This window comes from Pezoporus flaviventris, unplaced genomic scaffold, assembly GCF_033815535.1.
Source record: "Pezoporus flaviventris isolate CSIRO_AGI_PZ_B2104156 unplaced genomic scaffold, CSIRO_AGI_Pfla_v1 ptg000093l, whole genome shotgun sequence".
NCBI lineage: Eukaryota > Metazoa > Chordata > Aves > Psittaciformes > Psittacidae > Pezoporus > Pezoporus flaviventris.
This window is the reverse complement of record NW_026892641.1, coordinates 3,213,130-3,227,661: the sequence shown is the minus strand read 5'-3', so window position 1 is coordinate 3,227,661 and position 14,532 is coordinate 3,213,130. Positions and strand designations below refer to the sequence as shown.

The 14,532-nt window shown below is 50.6% G+C and overlaps 1 protein-coding gene and 1 long non-coding RNA gene across 4 annotated transcripts in view; one reads left to right on the top strand and one right to left on the bottom strand.

The window, feature by feature from the left end:
• NFRKB (nuclear factor related to kappaB binding protein) overlaps window positions 1–14,532 on the bottom strand; it is a 254,050-nt gene that overhangs the window by 51,771 nt on the left and 187,747 nt on the right. The window lies entirely within an intron of this gene.
• LOC133280955 (uncharacterized) overlaps window positions 1–14,532 on the top strand; it is a 52,667-nt gene that overhangs the window by 30,691 nt on the left and 7,444 nt on the right. The window lies entirely within an intron of this gene.

The following is a 14,532-nucleotide window of genomic DNA, read 5'->3' as shown; positions in this document are numbered from 1 at the left end:
ACAACAGGTTTGGGTTTGCTGCAGGGAAGGCATTTCCCCTTTTGGAAACCTCTTTTCCACGTAGAGGAAACAGGGAGAAAAGCAGGAGGAAAAAAATACAATTTGGTGCAATTCCCTTTCTATTCCCAAAGGGAGGAACACCACAGGCTTGTGACCAAAGGGACAATTCCCCTTTGGTGTGACCCCGGTGCCCAAGCGAGCGGCAGTTCCTTGTCTCATCTCTGGTCATTCCTTGTGCTCCCCGTGAAGGCAACAGAAGCCTTGCCATTAATTCCCAAGGCTTTCAGATTGCTGTACTCATGGAAACTAACGTGAGCATTCCATATCCTGTTGTTAACGAAGCCCTTTCATTTCAGATGCTGTTTAGGTGATGCATAGAATGGCCCTAAGAGCGCAGGCATCCAGCTGGCAGGCTGCTTAGAGGAGGTGTAAAACATGTTAGGAAGAACAAGACCCTCCTTAGGTCTGGGCCCTGCAGTGGGGTGGAAGGGGCCATGCATTGCATGGGGGTTAAAACCAGCTCCAGGCATCATGGAGCTGTCAGGGATGGCAGAAAACTTGGACCTCTTCTGTCTCGGATTGTGGAATCCCAGAGTGGTTTAGGTTGGAAGGAACCTTTAAACTCATCTAGCTCCATGCCTTCCACTAGAGCAGATGCTCCAAGCCCCTGGCCTTGAACACTGCCAGGGATAGGGCTTAACTTTGGCTCCTTGCACCATGAATAGGTTGGATCTATGGGATGTTAGTGGGTTTAATCTCTCAGTGCAGGACAACCCTGGGAAGGGATGATTCCCACTGCTTTGGCACCTCCTGCCTGAAGTGATAGGTGAGCCCTGGGGTCCTCCTTGCCCAACCCTATTGAAAAGAGCTTTTTGGGGATGTACGAGGTGGCTTAGATCAGCTTGCACCAAGGAGGGGATACAAGAGCAGGGCTCTTTACCATGCCCTGCTGCCTGTTGGATGACTTCTGGCTCCTTCCTCTCTCGGTCCCCTCCACTGCATCCATGTGCAGAGCACGGAGCCGTGTGGAGTGTCTTTGGGAAGGGGCCAGCTCCATGTGTATAAGATTTCCATTAACTCAGGGAGTGCAAAGCTTGGGCTCAGGGCCCAGGCCATGCTGGAAAAGGCAGCGTGGCTGCAGTCATGGTACTTGTGTAGCACCCAGGCCCACAGTGAGACCCCAGCATGGGTTCTCACACCTGCTTTGATGGGTGATGCCTTTACATGATGTGACAGCTCCTGGGACAGCATCACCCATGGCTGAGCTCCTCCTGAGCTCCTGGGGGATGCGGGTTGTGCTAAGGATGCTCTGGGTTCTGCCAGCTTCCCAACACAGCCCTGCCCACACAAGGCACCTTCTGCCAGCCCCTGGCATCATCCCTCCCGGGGCTGGCAGGGCAGGGAAGTGACAGCACTTAGCCAAAGGAGCTGGAATTCCTTCTCCCAGGCATGTGCAGAGCACATCTGGTCAGCAGGGACGCATGGTTTTGGGACCCTTTTTTCCTGCACTGTGAGGCTGTCCCAGCTGGAGCCAGAACTCCTTTCCCCTGGGGACGTGCTGTGCTGACACATCCGCTCTGGCCACAACACAGCAAATCCTGTTTTCCTCTCCTTTTTAATCCTGCTCCAAGGCAGACAGTGCTCACTGGTTCCCTTTTCCAAAGGGTTTGGCCACGTCAGGTCCTCTGGGGATGGTGCTGTCTTCTAAAGGGGCTGCAAGAAACCTGGAGAGGGGCTTTGGACAAGGGCCTGTAGGGCCAGGCCAAGGGGAATGGCTTTAACCTGCCAGAGGGGAGACTGAGATGAGCTCTTAGGCAGAAGCTCTTCCCTGTGAGGGTGCTGAGGCGCTGGCACAGGGTGCCCAGAGAAGCTGTGGCTGCCCCATCCCTGGCAGTGTTCAAGGCCAGGTTGGACACAGGGGCTTGGAGCAACCTGGTCCAGTGGAAGGTGTCACCAGATAGCTTTAAGGTCCCTTCCAGTCCCAGCCAGTCTGTGATCTATGATTCCCTCCTTCCCATGCACACCAGAAGCCTCAGAGAGGGATGCGAGTGGGATGGGTCCCATCTCCAGCTGAGATGCCACCCATTTAACCAATGAAGCATCCCTGCTTCCATGGAAAAGCAATACTTCCCCCATGGGACTCCACCTCAGGATCAGTAGTGCCCACCAAGAGCTGCTCCTGGTGTGCAGACCTTGCCCTTTGTGCTGTGGCTTTATTTGGTCCCCCCTAGTGCTCAGACTGCAGGAACTCCATCCTGGATCCCAACAGAATCCCTTTGCTGTCACTTCCACTTACAGATCACAGCGCTGACGTTGCTGCAGTGCAGAACAACAGGGCTTTGGCCACAATGGAATTGGAGAACCTGTATCTGGAAGAGGGACCTTTCTCTCTCCAGCAGAACCCTCTGGACCCCTCCAGGAAGGGCAGGACAAGGCAGCAGTGATGCTCCCCGCTGTGTCTTTGCAGCCTGGCTTGGGTTAGTTTTGCTCCTGCAGCACAAAAGGACATTCTTGTCCCAAAGCATTTTTCCCTGCATACTTGCAGCGTGAGCAAAGCAGGAGGGGAGGGGGGGGATTGAAAGGTTGGGGGGAATGAAATCTCACACAGGGCTTAGTTTACAAGGGACAGCTGAGTGTATAAACCCCGTCTCCAAAGAGGGCTGTTAGGAGCTTTTCTGGCAGCGGTTCCCCTCCTACCCCCAGCCTCTGGCTTAAGCTGCTTGGAGGGAGAAGAAAAAGGGGAAGGACGGGGGGAGCAGTTGTGACTGCTCCAAAACTCAGGGCTCAGAATGAAACCCCCCTGACACATGGAGCACAGCCCGTGGGGCTGAGCACATAAACAGGGGGCAAGTGGGTTGAGTGGCTCTGGGGATGTGGGCAGAGTGGGGAAGGTGAGGGTTGTGCCTTGTGCAGCTGAGACATGGTTGTGTGATGGGGTGAATGGGTCCAAAGAGAGACAAAGGCCCCCTCATAGAATCCCAGAGTGGTTTGGGGTTGGAAGGGACCTTAAAGCTCATCCTTAAATCCATGGGCAAGGACACCTTCCACTGGAGCAGGTTGCTCCAAGCCCCATCCATCCTGGCCTTGAACACTGCCAGGGATGGGGCAGCCACAGCTAACCCTGGGCTATGGGAAGCGAGAGGCCTGTTGTTTGTAAAGGGCTTTGTCCTTCATATTGATGCTATCTCTGCATCTCACCAAGTCGTCTCTTGGGATAAAAACTCATTTTGAAGCCCCATGTGTAATTAGGGAGCAATGCTGGGCAGCAAGGGGGATGCAGCAGGGTTTGGACCCTGCCCTGTCCATCTCCCATACCAAACATCCTTAAAACTGTTATTAATGCAATGAAAACTCTCCCTTTTCCGAGGTAATGTATTTCCATCCCATCCCAAACAGCCACTAATGCTGCTTCTAAATGTGCATTTCATTTCCATCTCACAGGTCTGTGTGCACTGCCTCAGCTGGGGCACAAGTGCTTATTAAAACCATACTTGCTGTGCATTAACAACCCCATACACATGTATCTCTCATTAAACACTATGGGCTGGAAGGAGGATTGGTGCCCCGGGCTCTCTCTGTGAGATCTCTCAGCACCACATGCAATAAATATGGTTTTAATAAGCAGTCATTAATAACTGGACAATAACAGCTTTATTAAGCTTGGGAACCTTAATCCAGGACTATATGGTGTAATGGAATATACTGGAATTCAGCTTCAGTTTTCTTTTAGGCTTCTTGCTATTGGGGGGGGGAAGATGCATTCCCTGAAGGTCTGATCCTGCCCTGGGATCTGCATGGAGCTCTTTACAGGGCTGGAGCACTCGAGCATCCTTCAGAGGAGGGATGCAGTGGGAACACAGCCACTGTTTCACTGGGGGGGATACTTGATACTGGGTAAGGAAGGAAACTGCTGTGTTGTTGATCACTGCTTGCAATAGTGATTTGGGAGGAGGAGGAGGAGGCTGCTTTGGCCCCGCTGGCTCTTCCTCTCCCCATCTCTAGCAACTGCAGCGTGTTGCAACGCGACGTTAGGTCCCGACCTCGCTGCGTCTCCATGGGTGGGCATTGCAGAACCGGCCCTGTGGTTCCTTGTGGGGGCTGCAGCTCCTTGAGCAGGCAGATAAAGGCCACAGCACTCAGGTTCTGCTGCCTCTGCTTAACCCCTGCCTACCAAACCGCAGGGCTCTTTGCAGCATCAGGCTGGGTCTGGGCTCTGCTACCTCTCGGTTGTCTTTACCTTCAGGAAGCAGGGGGTCTGGAACGCAAGCCAGGGAGCCCACATCGCTCTGGGACTCGAGCAAGGAGGCAGGAGCCAAGGATGCCAAAAAGGAATCCCACTCTTCATTAGATGATGATAAAACCGTGGTAAAATAGCAATAAGAGCCTGGCACAACTATCCAAAGTACATTAAGCGCAGGGGTTTGGCTGGAAAAATCCCAGGACAGCCTACAGCGCAATCCTAAGCTGTTGGAAAGCTATTGTAGCCTATCCCACCACTGGTTTACCACCCCTGCCTGCCTTACCATCCCTGACTGCCGAGCTCTGCGTTTTGCTTTCTTCGATGGGTTAGTTTCCATTTTACACTGTCTTCCTGGCACAGCAAACTGGTTTTCAAGCCTGTGACCATCAGCTCCAGTCCTTCCTAGGATCTCAATCTTCCCTGTATCGGGTTAAAGCCATTCCCCTTTGTCCTGTCCCTACAGGCCCTTGTATGCAGCAGGTTGCACTTCCCTGGCTGTGTTCCAGTTGCAACCCTGTATTTGGAGCTGATGTGGGAGATGTGTTGATCCAGGTAAGCTCAGACCTGGACCAGTTTGTACCCAGTGTCCCTGCTCCAGGGGTAAAAGGCACAGCAGGGTTGCTGGTTGCCTTGCTTTCAAAGACCTTAAGCTGACCTGCAAAGCTGACTCTACATTGGTATGAATCAGACCTTCCTCCAAACCCAAAGCATGAGACTTGCATCAATGCTGTTCCCTTAAATCCACTTACATGTCCCTGTGACCTGGACCCCTTGAACTCCCTCTGCTCCTCTCCCGCTGCCTTGTAATCCTCCAAGCCCCAGCTGCATCCCCGGCCAGCCCTCATCCAGCATCTCCTGCCATCTGGTTGCTTCATTGACTCTCCAGCTCTTTATTTGTGAGAATTCCCCTCACTCCCAGTTCTTCCTGCATCCACACTAAGTGGATTACTGTGTCTCCAGTGTTCTAGGAATTCTATTGCAAAGTACAAGCTGTATTGGAGAAGCATTGGGCTCATTCAGCCCAACATGTGTTGTGCACAAGCATGTGTGAGCAGAGCTCTGATATCTGTGCTAGCTCAGAGCACACTGAAGTCAGTGCAGGGAGGGCGTGAGATGAGAGCTGAGCTCTGCACTGCCTGTTCCTCTGACGTCTCTGCCTTCTAACTGGACAGAATGAACCCAATTCCTCCCTGAATCCATCGGCTCCTTGCCAGGGATGAACAGGATCCAGCAACAGGGAACTGGCTCTGGAGCTGGCTCCCTGAATATTCCACTTGAGAGTAAAATGGGTCGTTGCAGCATCAAGCATTGCTCTGAATTGGCTGGAAACTGAGAGGTTTCTGTAGAATAATTCAGTGTTTAATGGGGAAAAAAACCCAGTTGTGATGGGGGGGATGAAAACAACAATAAAGCAAGCATCATGGTTGGCTGCAGCTCTTCCTGTTGTTCTTTCAGGGTGGCTTTTGAGGCTATTGGTAGTGTTCAAGTGAGATGGAGTTTATTTGCAGAAGGTTCTGTGCTAGGAACTGGGCTGTTTTGCTGCTCTGGTCTAAGATGTGTTGGGTTCAGCGCCAGCTACAGTGTGGATGTGTTTAGGTCCTGTGTAACCACCAGCACCACTTTCCCCTTGTGGAAACAGAAGGATACAAAGCAGGCAAAAGGCTCTTTGCTTCAAAGCTTGTTCAGCAAGAAAAAACAAACTTCCCACCTCTGCTTTTTACAGGCTGCTTACTCCAGGCACGCCAAGTATTTGGCTCCAGCAGAAAAGCCTCCGTAGGGAATGGCATCCCGAAAGAGCAAGCTGAAGTGTTGCTAGGTAGACTCTGAGCTGGCTCCAGAGCCATCCACAAAGGTAAGGAGAGAAGAAACCCAGATTTCATATATAAAACTATAATGAAGGGTGGTGTTTTCCCATCAGTGAGAGTTTAATGATGCCCTAAAGTATCAAGCTGGAGGCTTCAGATTGATCCAAGTGCCCTGTGCAGATACAATACACCCCTTCTCCCTGCACTGAAGTGGGAGAAGGTGAGAGAAAGGGGTTTCCAGCCACTGTCCCATTCCACCCCGAGTCTGGTAATCCCATTTTGGTGTTAGGAGGTGACTAAGACTTGTCACACTTGGCAGTGTTGGAACTGGATGAGCTTTAATGTCCCTTCCAATGCAAACCAGAATGGGATTAATACCCAGCCTGGAAAGAGCGAGTTCTGTTCAGGGGTGGTAGAGTGGGGTTAACTTGAGTAAGGCTGAGCTTTGTAAGTCCTTCACACAATCCCTAAGTAAGTGATTTTGCTCAAGTGATGCAAGTGGTTTTGCTTAGCATGAGTCACCCCGTGTCCTCCAGATCAAGAAGTGTCATGTGGGGCATGGGATAGCAGGATCAGGGCCTGTTTCAATATGAAGTAACAGGCTCTTCCCATGTGAACACGTCAAGATGCTCTGTAGAATCAGGACCTGGAGTGCAAAGGATGGAGATCAGGGGCCTCACAGAAGTACAGGACAAGAGACAATTTGGGGCCAGGCTGCACTTAACTACTGGTCTGTTCCCTCTTAGGAACCATCTCCCCATTGCAGGGCTGGAATTTCAAGCTCCCATCAGAAGGGAACCTCCTAAAGCCAAACAACATGGTGAATCCTGGTGGGACTCCAGCCTTTGGCTCCAGTGTGTCTGGGGACAGAAAAGCTGATGATTAGATAAGTGGAATCCATCCTGCTGTTCCAGCTCCTGCTGGCTTTGATCAGGATGGGGATGAAGGGCACCAGGCTCCAGGCTTGTGATGCAATGAAGCCTCAGTTTATTGCAGCTCGAGTGCTTCACCTTGCCACTGGGTTGGGACAAGCCTGGCTCAGTGCTGGTTTGGTCTCCCCAGTGCTGTTGCTTTGGTTGCTTCTCTTCTCAGTGCCTAAGCCAGCGAGGAGGAGGATTTTCTGCTGGTGAAACATTGAGGCTGTTTCTGCTCGTGTATGCCTTGAAAAAGCCTTGAGTGGAAGTGTTGGTCTCATCCCACACATGCTTCTGCTGCAGCAGAGAGGTCAATGGGGAAGATGGGACGAGCAGCAGGAAGGAGGAGGTAAAAAAGGATGGACAATGGGATTTAAGGAATCTAATGAAGTTTATCAGGGTGGGAGTGGGATCCAGCACACGGCCCGAGCCCCATCTGAGCCTCTTTCATCTCTCCTGGTGCCCATGTCCTTATCACCAGGGAAAGGGTTTGTTTCCTAAGTACTCAGCAAGCCCATCTGTGCCTGGAGTGGTCTCCAGCTTGTGCTGCTGTGTTTTGCCTGGTTGCTAAGCTGGTCTCATGCGTGGTTAATGCCTGATGAGATCATGGTGCCATTGAGCACTTCATGGATAATGCGGGATTATTCATTAGCAGCATCGGGAACAAGCAGGTGCCTTCATGGAAAGAAGGAAAACAACAACTTTGGGGAATGGCATTGAGTTATTCAGGGGCAACTGAAGCGGTGCTTGAGCCAAGGGAGCTTCAGGGAGTGGGGAGATGGAACTGAGTCTATTTGTGGCCATCTCTGTATGTGAAGAGGTCTTATCCCTATAATGTCCCTATAATGTGCTCTGGTGGTCTTGGAAGCATCGCCATGCTCAAGCATTGCTTTCAGATCCTTATCCAGGCAGTTGGAAACCAGAGTCCTGCGTGTTTCCAGTCCCATGGAGATGCCTGAATGTGGAGTTGAGGCCCATGTGCTGTTTGCCCAGGAAATATGTTCATCTGTGATGTGTCCAGGACAAAAGAACAAGGAAAATGTTGATTTTTGTTGGAAAAGCAATAAAGTGCCAATGGCCAAAAGCTGGATCGTTCTGTGCTCGAAGTGGAATTTCTCAGTTTACAGGTTTGGGGCTTTTCCACTAACTCAAGTCAAACACTTTCAAGGAAATCAGATGTTTTCAGTGAGCTTTTCCCACTGAAATGAAAGCACGAGCTTCCCTTGGGAAAATGACCTCATGGACATCTTTGAAGCAATCCTAGCAGGGATTTTTGGTGTTGAGCCTGAAGGGAGGAAGCTCCATAGGAGAACCATGGAGCAAAGCAGAGCTTGGGGACTCTGTTATCAGCACCTGTAATTCCACCTCTTGCATTTAAGCCTTCACTGAGTGTTCAGTTGTCCCAGTGGTGTTTTTCCTGGGGCATGTAAATCCCAGGGGCAAATCCTAACTTGGAGAACTGGAGGCATCCCAAGTGACTTTGGGATGATTCAAAGAGTTGGGCTATTCCTGGGCTGTTGATGCTGCTGAGCCTCCCTAGAAATGCTCTTCTGTTGGATGAGGGAATGGGAATGGGCCACAAATGGTTTTGGGGTAGTAAAACGGGGTTTGGGGTAGTAAAAGGGGGTTTGGTGTAGTAGAAGGGGGTTTGGGTCAGCAAAAGGAGGTTTGTTGTAGTAGAAGGGGTTTTGGGGTAGCAAAAGGGGTTTGGGGTAGTAGAAGGGGTTGTGGGGTAGTAAAAGGGGGTTTGGTGTAGTAAAAGGGGTTTTGGGGTAGTAAAAGGGGGTTTGGTGTAGTAGAAGGGGTTTTGGGGTAGTAAAAGGGGGTTTGGTGTAGTAGAAGGGGTTTTGGGGTAGTAAAAGGGGGTTTGGTGTAGTAGAAGGGGTTTTGGGGTAGTAAAAGGGGGTTTGGTGTAGTAGAAGGGGTTTTGGGGTAGCAAAAGGGGGTTTGGGGTAGTAAAAGGGGGTTTGGTGTAGTAGAAGGGGTTTTGTGGTTGTAGAAGGGCATTTTGGGGTAGTAAAAGGGCATCTGAGGTAGTAGAAGGGGTTTTGGGGTGATGTGCAGGAAAGGGGGAAACTAATACATATTAAGGTCCTATTAATGCTTGGACTGGCTTCTTTGGAAGAGAGATGCCAGCACCACCAGTGGCTTTTCCTGCTGACCAATCCCATGTGGCATGCCCTGCTTTGCCATGGAAATAACCCTCAACCCGTATCTGCTGGACTAAGGTCTTCCTGCAGGTATATGGACAGGGAGTGAGGTGCAAGGGGGTTAGTGCCTGGGTTTCATCTCTATTTTACACCCAGTTCGTGCAGGGACACGAAACAACAGTGGAGCACATAGGAGGTCTTTGAAACCCCTTTTCTTCTCCAGCAAGCCTGTTGCCGTGCCCCTGAGGTATATGTGCTCTCATTAGAGTGAGGTTAACCTTTCTTTTGCCTTGACAAATAGTAAATTCACTCGAGTACGTGCTGGAGCAATGAGTCACAAATACCAGGCTCATTTGGCAAGTCCTTTCTGGCCAGGAAAAAAAGGTCTCTTTTTATGATGATTATTATTATTTTGGATGGGGAGCTGTTTTCCTTCAACATTTCTCTAAATACACCCTTTTGACCCTGCTTTCTGGATGTGAAAACGTTCGCCTGCACTACAAGCATAAACCCAATTAAAAGAATGAATCAAAGGGGAACGCAACACTGGGTTAAAGCAGAGAAAATATTACATTGACCCAAAGCAGTTGTGTGGAGATTTGCCTTTTAGCTCCTGAAAGCTCTCCAAAGACTCACTCCCTTTTGACCCAAACTGCTTTGTTGTCTTTTTTTTTCCTTCCCTTGCCTCTATTTTAACCACTGAGGCCACAAATCTCTTGTGTGGAGCAGGAAAACTCCCCTCAAATCACAGCCGTGAGCTCTGCTCGCTCGCTCTTTTCTTCCCTTTGTTCCCATTTACATGGGTTTGCTGCTTTTCTGGTCAGGGAAACCCGCTTTGAGGGCAGGAATGGTTAAAAAAGGAGTAATTCCATTAAAAAAGGAGTAAATCCATTAAAAGCTCCCTCCCGGCTACAGGAGCTATGGGGAGTTCATGGAATACCGGCTATTTCCCACATATCTGGGGGAAAAGCTGGAGGTGTGTGGCTGAAATAAGGAGCCCCACGCTTTATTTCCACCCTGGCTCACTGCTCTAAGGGGGTTTTAGAGGCCTCAGACCCCCTTGGGTGTCATTACGGGCAGGCTTCCTCTAGGCTGCAGCCCACCGCATCCAGCACCCAGGCCCACCCAGCCCCACCACGCCTGCTTTAAATCATCCCCAAGCCATGTAAGTGGGGCTGAGGTCAGCCCTGCCGTGGCTGCCCATCACCTTTGCAGCTCGGGGTCCACCCAAACTTCCCCTCTCGACCTCCTCTGCTGCCAATTCCCACACCCCGGGCTTGGATGCGAGGGGAGAGCATCCTGCATCCAAAGCACGTGTCGCAGGGATGACCGAACCTCGGTCTCCGGCACATCTGTTCTTTCCACACTTAGGAACTGTACATGGAAACAGCTTAAAAACTGCCTTAAACTTGAGCTAATGCTGTCATCTCATTAAACATGGAGCTTTTTTTATGAATGAATACCTAAAGGGGCTACGAGAAAGCTGGAGAGGGGCTTTGGACAAGGGATGTAGGAGCAGGACAAGGGAAATGGCTTCAACCTGCCAGAGGGGAGATTGAAATAGGGTATTAGGAGGGCAGTGAGGCCCAGAGAAGCTGTGGCTGCCCCATCCCTAGCAGTGTTCAAGGCCAGGTTGGACACAGGGGCTTGGAGCGAGCTGCTCTAATGGAATGTGTGGGTTTAAGGACGAGCTTTAAGGCCCCTTCCAACCCAAACCATTATGTGAATTCCAGCCCAAACCTCCTTATGGCATCTGCAGCTCTTCAGCTTAAATGGGCTGGAAGGACCCATCTGAAAAGCTTGGCTTAGCCTTCAGCAAGTCTTCAGCTCTGCCTTGTGCGAGGTGTCCCAGGGCAGGTACACGGAGCCTGACCTGGGTGAATGATGGTTCCCGGGGGGTTAAAAGCATTAAGTTTGTGGCTCAGGCCAAATCATGCTGTTGGCTTTTCTCAGCTAAGAAAAGGGCAAAACCTGAAGGGTTTCCTATCAAGTCAAGGCTTCAGCCTGTTGGGAATGCCTTGTCCTGTTTCCATTCCCATTCGTGCCGCTAAATTTAGGAGGTGACAATTTAGAAGTGCCGTTGTGCTTCGGATCACAAATTACAGGGCTGAGAGAATCCAAACCTGGGCTGAGGTTATCTGAAGAAGTCCTAAGGGACTATTTTTACCTTCTCAAAATTGTTTCCTTTTTGGAATGCTTTCCAAAAACCAGCGTGGACTTGTGGTTCCTTGTGCTGTTTGAGGACAAAACTGGCACACCGGTGGATCCAAGAGGATAATCCAGCCTTTTCCCCTCCTCTATCTCGCCATTCCAGTCTCCATATACCAGTGTTTTCCCTACAGGATGGCCAGTGGGTGCAGCGAAACCCCCAGTGCAGGTGAAGAGTGGCTGGGAGCGGTGTAGCCCCTCTTTTTGGGGTGGTTTTCCTGGCTTTTCCTGTTTTCCTGGCTCCTTGGCAGGAGAAGAGCATCCTGCTGTGCCGGGGGAGCTGAAAGCAAGGGAACCTTTTACTCGAGGCATCCAAAACCCCTCATTTGTGTAGTGATTTGAGATGTGTTCAGTTACAGGCATCTCAATGGGGCTATTCAGCTGGGAGCCCAAAGCCCTTTGCAGGGCGCAGATCCTCGGTTCCTGGTGGGGAAGCAGAGGTGACGTGGCTGGGGAGCAGCCCATCACCATGTCCTCTGGTCTCACCCCCCGCTTTCATCTCTGCTGGATGCTGGTAAATGATGCTCCAAGGATTGCAGCAGCTCTGGAGCCAGGCTGAGAGAGCTGGGCTGGGTCAGCCTGGAGAAGAGAAGGCTCCTGAGGGGGAGACCTTAGAGCAGCTCCAGTGCCTAAAGGGGAAACCTGGAGAGGGGCTTGGGACAAGGGATGTAGGGACAGGCCAAGGGGAATGGCTTGAACCTGCCAGAGGGGAGACTGAGATGAGCTCTTAGGCAGAAGCTCTGCCCTGTGAGGGTGCTGAGGCCCTGGCTAATGCCTTGGAAGAGCTGTTCTCCATCCCTTATCCTGAGTGTGTTTACTAGAAGGAACAACAGTGCTTGTGGTAGGGAAGGTTTTGGCTGTGATGCTGTGACTTGGAAATAACCAGAGCAGAGGCTTAAAGCCCAAACTGTGGCTTTATTTTCACTCCAAATGCACCTGAAGCTGGAACTTTGGGAGAGTTTATGCCCAATGCTGAGAGCAACAGCAATGCAAAGCTTTGCAGGATCCTAGGATGGAGACCCAGGGAATGCCGCAAGCATCTCTTTGCATTGCAGCGCCTCATCTGTACCTTTGCTTGGTGCCACTTGTACATTGAGCTGTGTCCGGTAGGGATTAGGCAGAATTCCCTTTGCAAATCATGGAGCCTGGCATTCCAGAGTGCCCATTTTCTATCTGCTTGGTATTTCTTCCCTCTTCACAACACTGTGGTTAGAAAAGCAAGAAGAAAAGGGGGGGGAAAAGCCACTGTCAGGCATCTGTGTGAAGTATTCCTATATTTTCCCTAACCTTGTGCCTGATGTTTTTACCAAGTGCTTCCAGGGGAACTAGGCTTACTGAGTGCTTTTTCCACAAGTATGGAATCTCTTTGCTTTATGTATGGAGAGATATATATCCGTGTATTCACATAGAGAGCTTTATAGCACTGAGTGTGGCACGGGACATCAAACCTCCTGTCATTCCCCCCCCCACCCCTCAGACCAATGACACATCTCTGGCATCCCGATTCCTTGAGCTATTCCAAAAATGTGGCTGATGTCTGCGCTCGGGATGGATGGAAAACTCCTCCTGTCAATGGCCTTTCCAGCTCCTCGGTAGCAGCTGTAACATTACAGTAGCTGTTAGCAGCTCGTATCAAAGAGGGGGGCCCTGTAGCACTGGGATCATCTAAGCAAAGGCCAAATCCATGTTACCTGCAAGCATCCATGTGGAAGAGTTCTTTCAGGAGAGAAGGAGATGGTGGTGGTCCTTAAATCCAGCCCAGTTCACACACAAAGCCATGCAGTGGGGTGTGAGAATCATTCCTGGGACGTGCTTCCAAGTTGTTGAAGAAATTAAGCCCTAAATCCCATTAGGATTAAAGGCTTTGGGGCACTTGGGAAAATGTTACTCTTTGGGAGCCAAAGAGCTGTGACTTTAGGCTGCAGCTCCAAGCTTTAGCAAAGGATTCCCTTCAGAATCATCCCAGACAAGCCCCTCCACTCCATGCTTGCAGAGGGTTCGCAGTGCTCTGTCTGCCCGTTGGATTTATCTCTATCTCAGGCTGGATCTCCCCAGCAATGTGATCCTTTCGGTGGGAATTCAGTTCCCAAGAGGAGTTCTGGTGCCAGAAACCAAAATGCTTTTGGCTTTGCTGTGTTCCTTTTTAAAACAAAGGTCTGCAAAACTTGAAGGAAAGGGGGGAAGAGAAACGTAAATCACTTTGCTATGGGAAGAAGACACCACTCCCGAGCAGGTTGGGGATGTCGGATGCATCCAGACCTGAGGTTAGTCTCTCCCAGTTTCCCAAGGTGTTCAGGACCAGGATGGAGTCAGGTCACTGACTATGGGATGCTGGTTTGGTGCAAATTCAGGTTACTGCAGCTACCTCAGGGACCTCCTCTGGGCATCACCTCCCAGTGTCACCTCTTTGGAAGCACCAGGAGATGCTCCTACTCCAGAAACCTTCCTGGAATACACCAAGACGTGACCAGCAGCCTGGAATGCTCTTTTCCCAGCCCCACCAAGCTGTGATGGGAGCAAGGAGGCTGCTTTTATCTCCGTGGGTATTAGCACTGCTATAAACCTGATAACACTGGAGTTCCCATAAAGCCTCCAGAGGTGGGACTCCCATGGAAATCTGCTTCCCAGTGTTGGTGCTGCAGACGGAAACAGGGCAGAGGCTTAGTTGTAGCAGCCACAACTGCAATTTAAAGAAAGAGAGGTATTCCAACTATTTTGTCTTTAAAAGGAAATACTGAATAACTTATGGATAAGACATTAACCCAGGCCTGGACCACTGTGGTTGTTAAAGAGCCCTCAGCACTATTTGCAAGAGGGGGGGTGTTAGTCTTGGCCTCTTGCCTAAATTCCAATTTAAAGCAATGCAGCCCAACTACCTGATGTTCCACCTGCATTTTAACTCGGGATTGGGTCTGTATTCCCAACCAGTGCTCCATAGGGCTGAGTCAGTGCTCCCAAACCAGTCTAGGGTTCTATGGTACGATGTGAGTAATTCAGCTGGGAACGTGGCGTTCATGCCCTCTAAGAGGAGCAAACCCCTTGCTTTCACAGTAAGGTTGATGGTTTGAATCTCAAGCCTTTAAAGGGAAAAGACTTGTTCAGAGGTGGAATAGGTCTTGTGGTGGAAACCTGGAATACCCAGTTATCAACCATACAGAGGGGAAAAGGACTGGAAGGGCTTGGGAGGGACCCAGCATCCCCATTCCATGTCCTGC